Here is a 16655-nt window from a genome sequence, read left to right as displayed (position 1 = left end):
AGGAGCATTGTAAGAAAGGTGGATGAGCTTACAGCATGGATTGATACCTGAAAATATGATGTTGTAGCTATTAGTGAAACATGGTTGCAGGAGGGGTGTGATTGGCAACTAAATATTCCTGGATTTCGTTGCTTCAGGTGTGATAGAATCGGAGGGGCCAGAGGGGAAGGCGTTGCATTGCTTATCAGAGAAAATATTACAGCAGTACTTTAGCAGGATAGATTAGAGGGCTCATCTAGGGAGACTTTTTGGGTGGAATTGAGGAATGGGAAAGTTGTAGTAACACTTATAAGCAACACTTATAGACTACCTAATGGAGAGTGAGAATTGGAGGAGCAAATTTGTAAGGCGATAGCAGATATTTGTAGTAAGCACAAGGTTGTGATTGTGGGAGATTTTAATTTTCCACACATAGACTGGGAAGCCCATTCTGTAAAAGGGCTAGATGGTTTGGAGTTCGTAAAATGTGTGCAGGATAGTTTTTTGCAGCAGTGCATAGAAGTACCGACTAGAGAAGGGGCAGTGTTGGATCTCCTGTTAGAGAATGAGATAGGTCAGGTGTCGGAGGTATGTATTGGGGAGTACTTCGGGTCCAGTGATCACAAGGCCATTAGTTTCAATATAATTATGGAGAAGGATAGGACTGGACCCAGGGTTGAGATTTTTGATTGGAGAAAGGCTAACTTTGAGGAGATGCGAAAGGATTTAGAAGGAGTGGATTGGGAGAGTTTGTTTAATGAAAAGGATGTAATAGAGAAATGAAGGTCATTTAAAGGTGAAATTTTGAGGGTACAGAATCTTTATGTTCCTGTTAGGTTGGAAGGAAAGGTTAAAAGTTTGAGAGAGTCATGGTTTTCAAGGGATATTGGAAACTTGGTTCGGAAAAAGAGGGAGATCTACAATAAGTATAGGGCAGCATGGAGTAAGTGAGGTGCTCAAGGATTATAAAAATGTAAAAAGAATCTTAAGAAATTAGAAAAGCTAAAAGAAGATGAGGCTGCTTTGGCAGATAAGGTGAAAATACATCCAAAGGGTTTCTACAGTTATATTAATAGCAAAAGGATAATGAGGGATAAAATTGGTCCCTTAGAGAATTAGAGTGGACAGCTATGTGTGGAGCCATAAGAGATGGGGGAGATTTTGAACAATTTCTTCGGTATTCACTAAGGAGCAGGATATTGAATTGTGTAAGATAAGGGAAACAAGTAGGGTAGTTATGGAAACTATGATGATTAGAGAAGAGGAAGTACTGGTGCTTTTGAAGTATATAAAAGTGGATAAGTCTCTGAGTCCTGAGAGGATATTCCCTAGGACCTTGAGGGAAGTTAGTGTAGAAATAGCAGGGGCTCTGACAGAAATATTTCAAATGTCATTAGAAACTGGGATGGTGCTGGAGGATTGGCATATTGCTCATTCTCCATTGTTTAAAAAGGGTTCTAAGAGTAAACCTAGCAATTATCATGTAATAAACTTGTAAGTTTGACATTAGTGATGGGTAAATTAATGGAACGTATTCTTAGAGTTGGTATATATAATTATCTGGATAAACAGGGTCTGATTAGGAACACTCAACATGGATTTGTGCGTGGAAGGTCATGTTTGACAAATCTTAATGAATTTTTTGAAGAGGTTACTAGGAAAGTTGACGAGGGTAAAGCAGTGGATGTTGTCTATATGGACTTCAGTAAGGCCTTTGACAAGGTTCCACACGGAAGGTTAGTTAGGAAGGTTCAATCATTAGGTATTAATATTGAAGTAGTAAAATGGATTCAACAGTGGTTGGATGGGAGATGCCAGAGAGTAGTGGTGGATAACTGTTTGTCAGGTTGGAGGCTGGTGACTAGTGGTGTGCCTCAGGGATCTCTACTGGGTCCAATGTTGTTTGTCATATACGTTAATGATCTGGATGATGGGGTGGTAAATTGGATTAATAATATGCAGATGATACTAAGATACGTGGTGGTGTGTATAATGAAGTAGGTTTTCAAAGCCTGCAGAGAGATTTAGGCCAGTTAGAAGAGTGGGCTGAAAGATGGCAGATGGAGTTTAATGCTGATAAGTGTGAGGTGCTACATTTTGGTAGGACTAATCAAAATAGGACATACATGGTAAATGGTAGGGCATTGAAGAATGCAGTAGAACAGAATTATCTAGGAATAATAGTGCATAGTTCCCCGAAGATGGAATCTCATGTGGATAGGGTGGTGAAGAAAGCTTTTGGTATGCTGGCCTTTATAAATCAGAGCATTGAGTATAGGAGTTGGGATGTAATGTTAAAATTGAACAAGGCATAGGTTAGGCCAAATTTGGAGTATTATGTACAGTTCTCGTCACCGAATTATAGGAAAGATGTCAACAAAACAGAGAAAATACAGAGGAGATTTACTAGGATGTTTACTAGATTTACCTGGGTTTCAGCACCTATGTTACAGAGAAAGGTTGAACAAGTTAGGTCTTTATTCTTTGGAGCGTAGAAGGTTGAGGGGGGACTTGATAGAGGTATTTAAAATTATGAGGGGGATAGGTAGAGTTGATGTAGATAGGCTTTTTCCATTGAGAGTAGGGGAGATTCAAACAAGAGGACATGAGTTGAGAGGGGGCAAAAGTTGAAGGGCAACACGAGGGGGAATTTCTTTACTCAGAGTGTGGTAGCAGTGTGGAATGAGCTTCCAGCAGAAGTGGTAGATGCAGGTTCGATTTTGTCATTTAAAAAAAAAATTGGATCAGTATATGGACAGGAACGGAATGGAGGGTTATGGGCTGAGTGCAGGTCGGTGGGATGAGGTGAGAGTAAGCGTTCGGCATGGACTAGAAGGGCCAAGATGGCCTGTTTCCGTGCTGTAATTGTTATATGGTTATATAGACAGTATCACAACACAAAGAGCAGGTGTTCCAAGTACCCAGCAACTCTGAATCTCGCAATTTGCAATGGGTAGCCACGTTGCTCAACACCAGCGCTCACAGGCAGACTGTCCATTACCAAGCAATCATTTGCAGCAAGAACAGTAGTGGAGTTCAGGATTTGAACCAGATTCTCAGCACAGTCTGGGGGCACTTATACCATGAGTGTTCAGATTTGAGAGACTAAGTATAATGAATCAGTGTTGTGTGACGAGATATGGGCTCTGTAGAATACTAGTGTAATGTACTTTAGAAATGCACTTTGTGGTAAACTGTTTGGTTATCATAGGTTGTCATAACTTTAATTTTCTTTTGTTACCTGAAATGATAAATGCTTGGCAGAACTTGAGAATTCTTCTGTTCCTCTTCAAACGTAGAAACATAGAAAATAGGTGCAGGAGTAGGCCATTCGGCCCTTCGAGCCTGCCCTGCCATTCAGTATGATCATGGCTGATCATCCAACTCAGAACCCTGTACCTGCTTTCTCTCCATACCCCCTGATCCCTTTAGCCACAAGGGCCATATCTAACTCCCTCTTAAATATAGCCAATGAACTGGCCTCAACTGTTTCCTGTGGCAGAGAGTTCCACAGATTCACCACTCTCTGTGTGAAGAAGTTTCTCCTCATCTCAGTCCTAGAAGGCTTCCCCTTTATCCTTAAACTGTGACCCATCGTTCTGGACTTCCAAAACATCAGGAACAATCTTCCTGCATCTAGCCTGTCCAATCCCTTTAGAATTTTATACATTTCAATAAGATCCCCCCCCCCTCAATCTTCTAAATTCCAGCGAGTATAAGCCCAGTTGATCCAGTCTTTCTTCATATGAAAGTCCTGCCATCCCAGGAATCAATCTGGTGAACCTTCTTTGTACTCCCTCTATGGCAAGAATGTCTTTCCTCAGATTAGGGGACCAAAACTGCACACAGTACTCCAGGTGTGGTCTCACCAAGGTCTTGTACAACTGCAGTAGAACCTCCTGGCTCCTGTACTCGAACCCTCTTGCTATGAATGCCAACATACCATTCACCTTTTTCACCGCCTGCTGTACCTGCATGCCCACTTTCAATGACTCGTGTACAATGACACCCAGGTCTCATTGCACCTCCCCTTTTCCTAATCTGCCACCATTCAAATAATAATCTGTTTTCCTATTCTTGCCACCAAAGTGGATAACCTCACATTTATCCACATTAAATTGCATCTGCCATGAATTTGCCCACTCACCTAACCCATCCAAGTCATCCTGCATCCTCTTAGCATCCTCACAGCTAACACTGCCACCCAGCTTCGTGTCATCCACAAACTTGGAGATGCTGCATTTAATTTCCTTGTCTAAATCATTAATATATATTGTAAACAACTGGGGTCCCAGCATTGAGTCACTGCCACTAGTCCCACTAGTCACCGCCTGCCATTCTGAAAAGGTTCCGTTTATTCCCACTCTTTGCTTCCTGTCTGCCAACCAATTCTCTATCCACATCAATACCATACCCCCAATACCGTGTGCTTTAAGTTTGCACACTAATCTGCTGTTTTGGACCTTGTCAAAAGCCTTTTAAAAATCCAATTACACCACATCCACTGGTTCTCCCCTATCCACTCTACTAGTTACATCTTCAATAAATTCTATAAGATTCGTCAGACATGATTTTCCTTTCTGACAAATCCATGCTGACAAATCATCTGTCTGATGATTTCACTGCCTTCCAAATGTGTTGTTATCACATCTTTGATAACTGACTCTAGCATTTTTCCCACCACCGATGTCAGGCTAACCAGTCTATAATTCCCCGGTTTCTTTCTCCCTCCTTTTTTAAACACTACTCAGTGGTACATTAATGCTCATATTTATGGAGAGATTAATCTCATCCCCAGTATCTGGATCCAACAATACATATTTAATGCATAATACTTCCAGAAATGAACATTGTTGGCATCAGTTTGTAGCGATTATACTGGGTTGCCCTAAAAACACAGAAGTCTTTACTTTAGAAAACAAAGTTAAGGTTTCTCATAGAGACTTGTACTCACTGGATTAACTGCTGGATGAACATCAAATACTCTCTGAATATAAGATGGTGCAAAATATCTACATCTGTCAATGTTTGGATGCAAATTTAGTACAGAATCATTACTTAAATCTGAAATGCCATGTACAGTACAAGTCCTCACCAAATTATGACTGCCCAATTTGTGTACGGCCTGTGTATTTGAATGAGCATTTCAGGTATTGACAAGATAGATTTACCATTTGCTGTGAGGTTACATACGTTTTCTGCTGCTTGGGAATAGTTTGTGGCAAATATCAGACAGTGAGTGTAAGAACCCTGATTTAGGGACTTGTTGCCTTTGCTGGGTTCCGTTTTTATTTAAGTGCATTACTGGCTGGCCTCATTTCCGATCTGCATACTGTTTAGGTTACAAACAGTTCTCATGATTGGAACCCTGTTGTAACCTGGTGAAGACCTGTGTATTTAAAAACAAAATTAGCTTGGAGTGAAGTTTTCTTGCACAAAGTCATGCTGCACACAGCATGACTGAAAGCTAGACGTGTTTGTCAGATATACTGGAAACTTCCTTCAACTTGACTTCTCAAGGACTGCTCATTACAAGCTCGTGAAGAGTGCTGAAATAAAATTTCAGATTTAAGCATCTGAATTGTGGAAACTGTCAAAACAAAAAAACATGAGTATCCTGTTACAATATTCAAAAAAAAATAGGCACAGTTCCATTTTGGAAACAATGAGCAATGTTCAGTCTGTTTCACTTCTTTTCATTATATGAACTTGTGTTCCCTGCTAAACTTCTGCTCTTGTTCATCAGATAGAGAGCATTATTACAGTATCTCAGCTGTTCGAAATGAGAAATGGAAACAAGGGCTGGCATAGGTCAGGGAATATCAATGCAGGGTGAAATGAGAGTAAATGCTTCAAAGGTCAGGAACATGAAATCTTAACTCCTTCACTGAGATTGCTTGATCTCTTGAGTGCATCTACCATTATTTCAGCAATATTATGAGGTGGAGGACATATTTTATAAACTTGCACTCATTCATAAAACTTAAAAGGAATAATCCTTCTGAAAGCCATTAAATTTAAAACTTGCCTTTGATTAAATAGTCCAGTCTGGATCACAGAAAGTACAAAAGGAAGATATCATTTCAACACTTGCATGGAAGTATTTGTATCACACTGCAATTTGATACAATGTGCACTTATTCCCTCCCTGCTATCCCATAGGAAGCTTAGGATTTATAAATAACATTTTAAGACCTTGGACAATTAAGTCTGATATTAACAATTCACTTTTGGAATTAAAAGTATCTTAATCTTTATAAGTAATCACTACCTAACTTATTATAGTTTGTGGTTTTAACCATTTCTGAGCTGGAGATTATAAAGATAAAAGGAAATTATGGTGCATTTTATTAGTTGATAATGATTGTCTATTTCAGCTTGCCTTTGAATTTGGGGAAAAGGGAGTTAAGGACCCAAGTCGAAGAACCTTGTCTCTCTGTCTTCCTTTCTCCTCTATTCATCTGTATGGTTGGTTACCTCTGATCTCTAAAGGCTGTTTCTTCAGAGTTGAATTTCTACTTAGTCTAGAAACCAAGAACTTTGTCAGGAAATTAATTTGTAAATTTAGTCCAGTACTACTGTTAAATGTTCTTGGACTTCATGGTTTTATTTACAGTGTTAGTGAACAAGCTACTTGTCAATGTTGCAAATAAATAGCTGGAAACCTGCATCACAATGGTGGAGTTTCTACCTTGTGTAAAGAATGTGAATTGAGAGAGTAAGGGAATTTGTAAAAGGCTGATTTTAATTCCAGAGTCATGTGAGATTGCACTATCATTGTCATTTCTACTGAGTGCTGAACAAGGGAGCTCAGTGAAGCAAGGGCAAGTTGTTTGGTTTTGCCCCGCTTGATATCAAGGCGAAGGATAGGGTGAGGATATCTGGAGGACAGAGTGGTGCTGGTAAAGAGAATCAGCCAGAAATACCGATACAAGTCAATATCAAAGACCTGGCTTATCATCACTGGCCTGTATGATTCTTTTGTTCTTTTGCAGCAGCAGTCCAGTGCAAAGATGTAAAAGTTTTATTTTAGTGATTTTATTATAATGTATAAAAAGTGTGCAAAAAAAAAGAATAACAAATTAGTGTTCATTGACCATTCACAAATCTGATGGCTCTGGGGAAGAAGCTATTTCTGAATCACTGAGTGTGGATCTTCACATTCTTGCACCTCTCCCTGATGGCAGTATTGATAAGAGGGCATGTCCCAGATGGTGAGTATACTTTGTGATGGATGCCACATTCTTGAGGCACTACCTCCTAGTGATGGGGAGAGTTCTGCCCATGATGCAGCTTACAACCCTCTGCAGCTGTTTGTGACCATGTGCATTGGAGCCACCAAAATGAAAGCAGATTTTTAGTGGGTTAGATAAGAGATGCATACCATCAAAGGGATTACTCAGTGTCTTGTACTGTACTATTAAGCAAATAGTGCAGATAAAAGAGGTGAAAGCTTTGGATTCCTGGGCCACTGGGACTAATGCTGGGCAAGAACGGATCTGTGCATGGTATATAGATTGCACCTCACAAGAGCTAGAACCCACCCTGGATTTAGATTTGGATAGGTGTGTGATGTGTTATTGGAAAGGTGGAAAAATATGTATACAAGAGAGGAATAGCAGTATAACAAAATTGCTAAGATTTTGGATGGAGTCAGGCAGAGGATAATTAGCCTTTTTAGGAATGTCAGTAGTAATTAGAGAATTTTCCAGAGATGAATCTACTAATTCAGAAACAATTATCTTACGGGAGTAGAAATTTGCAAAAACCATAGAGTTTAGACTAGGAGATTAATAATACTATAAGGAGTGATTAGGAAAAATTTTTGATATCTGCTTCTGAGAATTTTCTTTACCAGTACATTCGCAAATCAATAAAGATGGAGACATTTTGGCACTTACTTCTCGGTAGCAAGGTGGACTAATTGGAGAATGTAGCAGTAAAGAAATATTTAAGAAAAAGCATTTGTAGCATTGCTAGGCTTGGAAAAGCTATGGAAAGGATATAGATTACATTAAGGTAAAATAGTGAATGATGTAACATAGGAGTATATTCTTTGAATCTTTAACAGGTGCTAACATAAAGTTTTAATTGGAATATTTCTACTGCAGATTGATTTCAAATAATTAGCAATGAATTAAATTGAAGTTAATGTTTCCTAAGCTAACAAAGGTAACTTCAGGAAACTAATATTATTATTCCGCAGCTGACAAAATGTTTGCAAAGTTCATATGTAACTGACACCATAATATCTATAGTGTTTTGGAAATGCATCTTGTTGATAGGTATAATGTGAAATCCGGTTGTGACTGAACTAGTCACCAGTTCTGGTAGGGAAGAAAAGTTTCAGGACAGTAAATGTACTGTTCTTTGAGACCGCTGTCTCTAATACAAACTATTAAAACAATGATACTATTTTTCATAATGTCATAAAGAAAATTTGATGGGGCTTAAAACTGAAGCTTCCAGACACACCCCATTCCTCTCTGTCTTGACCATGTTCTCAGTTTTGCATGGACTTTTTCCACAGGCAATAAAAGAAACTCAGAGCTTCAATAACTGAGGAGAATTTTCTGCTTTGGTCTTGGATGTGATATTATTTTTTAACAAAAGATGCAATTTTGAAAGGCTGCAGTTATCATTGGTATTTCTCTTAACAAAAATTTCATTATTACACTGAGGATTTAAAAAAAACACAATGATACTTGGGGTGATTTGAATTGAATTTATTTAAATCTTACATCCATCCCACAATGTGAGGGAGTAAAAATCTTTGCGTTATAACTCTGTCGCAACATACAGACATTACAAGTCTAATGGCTTGTAGAAAGAAGCTGTCCCGTTGCCTGTTGGTCCTAGTTTTAACGCTGCAGTACCATTTGCCAGGCGGAAGCAGCTGAAACAATTTATGGTTGGGGTGACTGGTGTCCCAATCATCTTTCAGACCTTCTTTACTCACCTGCTGCTATAAATGTCCTCAATGAAGGAAAGTTCACATCCACAGATGTGTTGGACTGTCTGTACCACTCTCTGCTGTGCCCAGCGATCGAGGTTGGTGCAGTTCCCATACCAGGCAGTGATACAGCCAGTCAGGATACTCTCAATGGTGCCCCTATAGAAGGTCTTGAGGATTTAGGGGCTCATGCTGAACTTCTTCAGTTGCCTGAGGTAGAAGAGACACTGTTGTACTTTGTTTCTTTTTGCCACAAAGCCATGTGTGCAGTCCAGGTGAGATTTTTGGTGATGTGTATACAGGTGAACTTGAAACTATTCACCCTCTCAACTGCAGTCCCATTGATGTTGATGGGGGTGAGCCTGTCTCTGTTCTTTCTGTAATCTACGATCAGCTTGTTTGTTTTTTGGACATTGAGGGAGAGGTTGTTTCCTTGGCACCACTGTGTCAGGGTGTTGACCTTTCCTTGGTAGGCTGTCTTGTCATTGCTAGAAATAAGGCTGATCAAAGTCGTGTCATCTGCGAATTTGATCAGAAAATTAGAGCTGTGTGGCAGCACATTTGTGGGTGTAAAGGGAGTTGCAGAGGGGACTCAGAACACAACCCTGGGGGTTACCTGTGTTGAGGGACAGAGGTGAGGGAGTCCATCCTTACCACCTATTAATGATCTGATAGGAAGTCCAGGATCCAGCTGCACAAGGTTGGGAGCAGGCCAAGGTCTCTAAGCTTCCTGTCAAGATCTGGAGGGAATTATGGTGTTGAATACTGAACTGTAGTCCAGGAACAGAATTCAAACGTATGCATCCCTCTTCTCCAGGTGAGTGAGGATGGTGTGTGGTGCTGTGGCTATGGCATCATCGGTAGAATGGTTCCATCAGTCAGCAAACTGTAGGGAGTACAGTGTGGGTGTAGCATGCTGCAGATGTAGTCTTTAACCAGCATCTCAAAGCATTTACTTACAATTGAGGTGTGTGCGACAGGGCGCCAATCATCCAGGCATGTTACCTTGGTTTTCTTAAGTGCATGGGCCAATGGTGAAAGTAGACAGCACTGCTTTCTAATGTCATTTATGTAATCATCCAAAAAGGACAAAGTCCCCAAGATTGTTAACTAATATTCATGAAAGGGAATTGCCTGAGCATCAGAACTGGGTTAAAATCTGGGTAAATTGACTGAATGGATGTGATCAATGGCATCTTACCAAGGATCTGGGTCTATTCACTATACAGTCCTTATAAAAAAATATTTGCCTCCCTTGGAAATTTTCATGTTTTGTTTTACAACATTGAATCACAGAGGATTTAATTTGGCCTTTTTGACAATGATCAACAGAAAAGAATCACATCAAAGTGAAAACAAATTTCTACAAATTGATTTAAGTTTATTACAAGTAGATAGGTCTCTATCAGCTTTGCACATCTGAACCCTGCAATTTTCCCCCCTTCTTCTTTACAAAACTGCATGGGGATTGTGGGTGAACAGCCCTTTTCAAGTCCAGCCATAAATTCTCAGTTGGATTGATGTATGAATTCTGACTTAGCCACTCCAGGACATTAACTTTGTTGTTTTTAAGCCATTCCTGTGTAGGAATGACTATATGCTTGGGGGCATTGTCTTGTTGGAAAACAAGTCTTCTCCCAAGACACAGTTCTCTTGCAGACTACATCAGGTTTACCTCCAGGATTTCCCTGGAATCATTTTACCGTCTACCTTCACAACCCTTCCAAGACCTGCTGCAGTGAAGTATCCCCACAGCATGATGCAGCCATCACCATGCTTCACGGTAGGGATGGTCTGTTTTCATGATGTGCCATGTTTGGCTTATGCCAAACACAGTATCTAGTCTGATGGCCAAAAAACTCAATTTTGGTTTAATCAGACCATAGAACCTTCTTCTAGATGACTTTACAGTCTCCCGCATGCCTTCTGGCAAACTCTAGCCAAGATTTCATGTGAGTTTTTTTCAACAGTGGCTTTCTCTTTGCCACTCACCCGTAAAGCTGCGACTGGTGAATCACCTGGGCAACAGTTGTTGGATGCACAGTCTCTCCCATCTCAGCCAATGAAGCTTGTAACTCCTCCAGTGTTGTCATAGGTCTCTTGGTGGCTTCCCTCACTAGTCCCTTTCTCTCACGGTCACTCAGTTTTTGAGGATGGCCTGCTCTAGGAAGCCATATTCTTTCCATTTCTTGATGATTGACTTAATTGTACACCCAAGGGATATTAAGTGACTTGGAAATTTTCTTTATCCATCTTCTGACTTGTGCTTTTCAATCAACTTTTCATGGAATGTTATTTTGTGCTCATGGTGTAATTTTTGCCAGGATACTATCTCATCAGCTGTTGGACCTTCCAGATACAGGTGTGTTTTTACTGCAATCGATTGAAACCCTTTGACTGCACACAGGTAATCTCAATTTAACTAATTATGTGACTTCTAAAGCCAATTGGCTGCACCAGTGATGGTTAGGTGTGTCATATTAAAAAGGCTGAATACTTATGCAATCAAGTATTTTGTTTATATTTGTAATTAATTTAGATCAGTTTGTAGAGATCTGATGTCACTTTGACACGAAGGTCTTTTTCTGTTGGTCAGTGTCAAAGAAAGCCAAATTAAATCCACTGTGATTCAATGTTGTAAAACAACATGTAATGCCTTGGTTCACATCTTTACTGTTAGCTGTAGGTATTTAATTTAGCATGGAATTATGACATTAGTGAGACTTGGTTGCAGGACTGGCAGCTCAGAATTCCGGGGTACTATTATTTTGGACATGATAGAGCAGGACAGGTTAAAGGGGGTGGGTGGCATTACTAGTTAGGGAAAATGCTATGGCAGTGCTCAGTCAGGACAGAGTGGGGAACTCGTCTAGTGTGGCTTTATGGGTAGAACTGAGGAATAAGAAAGGTATGACCAAGTTAATGGGGCTCCAAGGGATTTAGAGGAACAAATTTGAAGAAAGATCATAGACTGCTGCAAGAAACATAAAGTTGTTATAGTGGGTGATTTTAACTTTCAACATATTGACTAGAAATCCCTTGCTGTAAAAGGACATGATGGAATAGAGTTTGTCAAATGTGTTCAGGAAAAGTTTCCTTAAATGGTATGTAGAAGTCCCAACAAGAGAGTGTGCAATACTTGATCTGCTAATAGGGAATGAGACAGGGCAGATGACAAAAGTTTGTGTCACTTTGCATCTAGTGATCATAATGCCATTAGTTTCAAAGAAAATATGGCAAAACATAGGTCTGGGCCACAGGCTGAGGTTCTGAATTGGAGAAAGACCGATTTGGGTGGTATCAGTGTGGATTGGGGCAGGCTATTTTCTGGCAAAGGTGTACTTGGTAAGTAGCCTTCAAAAGTGAAATTCTGAGAGTAGAAAGCTTGTAAGAATAAAAGATAAAGTTAGCAGTTTTAGGGAACCTTGTTTTTCAAGAGATATTGAGGCCCTGGTTAAGAAAAATCAAGGAGGTGCACAGCAGGAATTGGAAGTTAGGAACAAATGAGGTGCTTATGGAGTATAATAAATGCAAGAGTACACTTAAGAAATCAAGAGGGCTAAAAGAAGGCACAAGGTTGCCCTAGCAGACAAGGTGAAGGAGAATCCTAAAGGATTCTACAGATATGTTAAGAGCAATAGGATTGCAGTGGACAAAATTGATCCTCTGGAAATCAGATGGTAAATCCATGTGTAGAGCCAAAAGAGATGGGGGAAGATAGTAAAAATTTTTTTTTGCATCTGTATTTACACAGAGTCTATAACATCAACTTCACGGAGCCCATACAGATTACAGAGGAGGAGGCAAATTCCGGTGGATAAATCCCCAGAGCCTGACGAGGTGTTCCCTCAAACCCCGTGGGAGGTAACTACAGAAATCTCAGGGGTCCTAGTAGAGATATTTAAATTAACCTTAGTGCTAGGTGAGGTACCAGAAGATTGGAAGATAGCCACTGTTGTTTCATTATTCAAAGAAAGGATTTTAAAATAAACCAGGAAATTATAGGCAGTAGTGGTAAAGTTATTGGGAGGTAATCTAAGGGACAGAATATACGAGTATTTGGATGGACATTGATTGATTAGGGATAGTCAGCATTGCTTTATACGTGGTAGGTAGTGTCTAAGCAATATTAAAGAGTTTTTCGAGGAAGTTTTCAGGAAAGTTGATGAGGCAAGGCAGTGGATGTTGTCCACATGGACTTTAGCAAGGCCGTTTACAATAGTGGTCACCAACCTTTTTAAGCCCAAGATCCCCTACCTTGGCCTTAGTGAAAGGCAAGATCAACCTATTAAATCGATTAGTCACACACATGTGCACTGGGCAGAAAAGACTGGAAGTAAAACCCCGCAACCCGGAAGTAGAAATAACATACGAACACCAGGGGTCACCAGCCTTTTTTGCACCGTGGACCATTTTATTATTGACAATATTCTTGAGGACTGGCTGACGGGGGGGTGGGGGGGCGGTATTAATCACGTCCGAAATACAGTGATACTCAAAGGAGGTTCCTTATGTTCAGTCTATTCCACAATTTAGTTTATGTGGCTCTCAGCACTTGCTTCTGTCCCGGTTGCTCACGTTTTTTCTGCTGAAAAAACTCAGTGGGTTTGTCTTTAAGTGCAGGGTGCTTGGACTAAAGGTGCTGAAGCAGTTTTGAGGGCTTCATTGCCTCATTAGATAGCCACCGGGCCCGAACTCCACCTTCCTGGCTGCCCGCTCCCAGACACCTTGGCCAGGTGTGGCTGGTTATGGGTGGGGTGAGAGGACAAGGTCAGAGCCAGAGGTCCCTGTGCCGAGGCGGTCGCAGTCCGGAGAGAGCGACTGACCGAGCAAGGAGTGTGACAGGGTGCACCCGCTCCCCTTGTAGGATCTATCGGCTGACAAAAGTTTGGCTCGAGAGTAGATCACAGTAAGGTAGTTGCTCTGCTACTTATGAAACCCTGAGCCCAAATTAGGTCATCAGCGAATATTTTAGCACCAGGTTCCCCACGAACATTCGGTGTTCTAAACATGTTTAGTGGCGGCACCCATCCGTCCGCGCTCCAGGCCAGTAGCAACAGCACTTCCTGCTAGCCGCGTGAGGTGGCCTTACCTGAGGCGGCCATTGATCCCTGGCGCGAAGATATCACTGCATTTAGGTGGCTGATGACCCCACGTGGGTAATGACCACACATGCGTTCAAGTTCAACAGTGGGCGTGACGGAATGAGGAAATATGAAACTCATATAATTTCATATCAGTTGTAATGTGAGTATTATTAAAAGTAAGTTAATACTAATCGGGAAGCTGTTGATAACAAGAGGCGGGTTCCGGATTGTCAGGGTCTTTACTCCTGCTCTTTTTACTCCCAGTATGCATTGTATATAGTTCCTCCACCCAGGCCGCACGAGGCACCTGGAAGCCTCTGTATTGTAAATATTATTTGCTGTCCCAGACAAGGGTGTTTTTTTTGGCTATCAAGTTATCGAGTGGTCTTTTTGTAAAGTAGAAGTTACCACAATATTGTTAACTCTCTGCCCGGTGGTTGGGGACCACTGAAGTACACTGTGTAGTGCGTGGTGGGGGAGCTACGCACATGCGCACTGGGCAGAAAGATTGGAATTTAAACCCCGCAACCCAGAAACAATCTCTTAACAGTACTTGTGTACTTGTTTCTTTTTTTTTCAGGATCTACTAGGAAAGACTCAAAGATCAACCAGCCGATCGTGATCGACAATTTGGCAACCACTAATTTACAAGGTCCCACAAGGGAGGCTGGTCAAGAAGGTTCAGTTGCGCGGCATTCAAGATGAAGTAATAAATTAGATTAGACATTGGCTTTCGGGGAGAAGCTGAAAAGTGGTGGTGAGTGGTTGCTCCTCTGACTGGAGTGCCACAGGGGTTGGTGCTGGGTCTACTGTTTGTCATTTACATCAGTGATCTGGGTGATAAAGTGGTTAATTGGATCAGCAAATTTGCAAATGACACCAAGATTGATGGTGTAGTGGACAGCGAAGAAGATCATCAGCTTGCAGCAGGTTCTGGACCAGCTGGAAAAATGGTAGATCAGCCAAATATGATGTGGTGCACTTCGGTTAGACCACCCAAGGTAGTAAGTCTTACTCAGTGAACAGTAGAGCACTGAGGAGCGTATAGAACAATGGGATCTGGGAACACAGGTTATTGAAAGTGGTATCACAAGTAGATATGGTCGTACAGAAAGCTTTTCGCACATTGATCTTCATAAATCAAAGTATTGAGTACAGGAGATGGGACATTATGTTGAAGTTGTGTAAGACTTTGGTGAGGCCTAATTTGGAGTATTATTTACATTTTTCCTGGAGATAAATGCAAACAAGGTTGAAAGAGTACAGAGAAAATTTACAGGAAATTACTGGGACCGAGTTATAAGGAATGATTGAATATGTTAGGACTTTCTTCCTTGGAATGCAAAAGATTGAGGGGAGATTGGATAGTGGGATACAGCATTTTGAGTGGCATAATTAGAGTACTGCAAACAAGCTATCCCACTGAGGGTGGGTGAGACTACAACCAGAGATCATAGGTTAAAGATGAAAGATGAAACGTTTAAGAGGAACATAAGGGGAAACCTCATCCAAAGGTCATGAGAACAAGCTGCCAGTGCAAATGTTGCACGTGAGCTCAATTTCAATGTTTAAGGGAAGTCTGGATAGGTACATGTTAGTTATGGAGGGCTATGGTCTGGGTGCAGGTTGATGGTTCAGCATGGACTAAATGGGCCAGCAGACCAACAGAATCAACAAACTCATTCGTAAGGCCAGTGATGATTTGGGGGTGGAACTGGACTCTCTGACGGTGGTGTCTGAAAAGAGGATGCTGTCCAAGTTGCATGCCATCTTGGACAATGTCTCTCATCCACTCCATAATGTACTGGTTAGGCACAGGAGTACATTCAGCCAGAGACTCATTCCACCGAGATGCAACACTGAGTCTCATAGGAAGTCATTCCTGCCTGTGGCCATCAAACTTTACAACTCCTCCCTCGGAGTGTCAGACACCCTGAGCCAATAGGCTGCTCCTGGACTTATTTCCACTTGGAATAATTTACTTATTATTAGTAAATTATTTATGGTTTTATATTGCTATATCTCTGCACTATTCTTGGCTGGTGCGACTGTAACTAAATCTACTTTCCCTCAGGATCAATAAAGTATGTCTGTCTGTCTGTCTGTCTATGCTGTACTTTCCTCTTGGTAGTCAGGCAGCAGAAGCAGCACAATTTCTAATGTTTAGCTCCACCATTACTTAGATGGAGCCTGCTCTTCAATTCTACACCGCAATTCATGACTGGATTGTGCAGGACTGCGGAGCTTTTCAATTATGGTACACAATTCTAACATGGCTTTCTACTGCTTAGCACATGTGCAAATAAACCGATTTTATTTGGTGGGGTATTCCTAGTGGTGATCTTGGACCATCTTACATTTCTCAGGGATAAGAAGGGCAGTCCAGGGCCAGTACCAAGATGGCATTGGTGAAAAAGTGATATGGTCATGAGGTTACGAAATTCTGGTGAAATAAAATTCTGGTCTTTTGTTGAACCATGTGTCACAGAGAAGGCCAGTTTTAAGCTGCTGTCTTGTTCCATTTAGATTTATTTTGAAATAGCCAATGTAATTCTAATATGTTACTTAATAATGGCAATAAAAGAAAACCGAGGCCAGAAATTTGATGAGTCTCTTACATGAAAAAGTAGTTCTGT

Source organism: Hypanus sabinus, chromosome 17, assembly GCF_030144855.1.
Source record: "Hypanus sabinus isolate sHypSab1 chromosome 17, sHypSab1.hap1, whole genome shotgun sequence".
In the NCBI taxonomy this organism is placed as follows: Eukaryota; Metazoa; Chordata; class Chondrichthyes; order Myliobatiformes; family Dasyatidae; genus Hypanus; species Hypanus sabinus.
The sequence above is the reverse complement of the archived record's forward strand: the minus strand, read 5'-3'. Positions refer to the sequence as shown.